The sequence below is a fragment of the Elephantulus edwardii genome, unplaced genomic scaffold, assembly GCF_000299155.1.
Source record: "Elephantulus edwardii isolate Elephantulus edwardi_28Jun2011 unplaced genomic scaffold, EleEdw1.0 scaffold00015, whole genome shotgun sequence".
Lineage (NCBI taxonomy): Eukaryota > Metazoa > Chordata > Mammalia > Macroscelidea > Macroscelididae > Elephantulus > Elephantulus edwardii.
This window is the reverse complement of record NW_006399765.1, coordinates 11,688,600-11,690,089: the sequence shown is the minus strand read 5'-3', so window position 1 is coordinate 11,690,089 and position 1,490 is coordinate 11,688,600. Positions and strand designations below refer to the sequence as shown.

The window sequence follows — 1,490 nt, the reverse complement described above, 5'->3', positions numbered from 1 at the left end:
GAACCAAACCAAAAAAACAAAGAGGGCACAGAGCTGGTCCCGGCTCTTCACAAACTAAACCAACCATAACACAGGACAAATGTGAAACATGACAGAAACAACATTTACCTTTTTTTAAAAATTATTATTTTTTGTGCATGTACCGTCAAATTGGATCTGACTGGTACAGGAGGAGATTGCCCCTCCTTCTTCAGCAGAGCATCTGGTGGATTTGAACCGTGCACCTTTTGAATTGCAGTGCACCTTCTTGCCACTAGGTCACCAGAGCTCCCTCATTTACCTTTTCTTTTGAATTAGAAACACTTAAGGAATACCTAGCATGTGACAGGCACTGTACCTGAAAAGGTCTAAATAGTACTAGTAAAAGATCTTTCAACAGGAGTCCAGCCACAGCCACTTCTGTCAGTGACGACTCATGGACCCTCCTTTGGATCCACATGGCTGTAGATCTCAACAGGGACAATCCACCGGCTCTTTCTCCTGCCAAGCGGCTGGAGGACTCAAACTGCTGACTTTTCAGTGAGCAGGTCGACACATAACATACTAAGCTAAGAGAGCTCCTTCTAAACATATTCAACTAAGTTCTTTATAAACACTGAGTGCTTCCTAGTTTCAGGTCCTGTGCTACTCTCCAAAACTCAGTATCACTGAGTCAGAACTGATTCAGAGCTAATCCTCCATTGCATTTTCAGATACTGCAAGTATGAAGGAAGGAGACTGACCGCTTTCTCACCAGGAGCCGCTGGTGGATTCGAACCACTGGAGGTGTGGCCTGTGGACTAGCAGCACCACTCGCTACACTCTACGCCAGGGGAGTTCCCTCCTGTGTGATCTCCTTATAAATCAGGTTCCAGAATTAGAGATTTGGAGCTGAGAGACCATCTATTCTACTCTTTCCAGGTCACCAAGGATAAAAGGGAAAGTGAATTAACCATAGTCAACCAGTGAAGGCGCGTCATAAGCCAGCACTGGTCAAACTCACTGCTGTCCGACTGGCTCGGACTTCGACCCCCTCTCCACCTGGTTTCCAAGGCTATGAATCCTAATGGGAGGAGACTGCCCATCTTGTTCCACTGGAGTCACGGACAGTGCAACACACAGCGGACCACGGCACCACAGCTTCCCGATCCTGAGCTAGTACTTTCATTTTCCACTCCACCTTTTGCACAAATAATGTGTACAAGACTCATTCTATAAGGGAGATGTTAGCAATATCCCAAATGTCAAGCTCACTGTGGAAGTTACTATGTCGACCAATCCTGTTAAGGATCTTCCCTTCTTTCGCTGGTGGTGAGCTTTCCCAGCATGCTCTCTCTCTCCAAGGATTGGATCCTTGTTAAAATATGCCCAAAAGTAAGTTAGACGAAGTTTCACCATTCTTGCCTCGAAGGAGCACCCTTGATGCACTTCTTCCTCCAACACAGCAGTCCGTGGCATGGATATTCAATACACTTATCCAACACTACAATTCAAAGGCATTGATTCTTCTT

The 1,490-nt window shown here is 45.8% G+C and overlaps 1 protein-coding gene across 1 annotated transcript in view; it reads right to left on the bottom strand.

Annotated features, from left to right (window-relative positions):
• The window catches only part of ACTR5 (ARP5 actin-related protein 5 homolog (yeast)), a 28,090-nt gene that overhangs the window by 21,056 nt on the left and 5,544 nt on the right, over nucleotides 1–1,490 (bottom strand). The gene's annotated exons all lie outside the window — the stretch shown is intronic.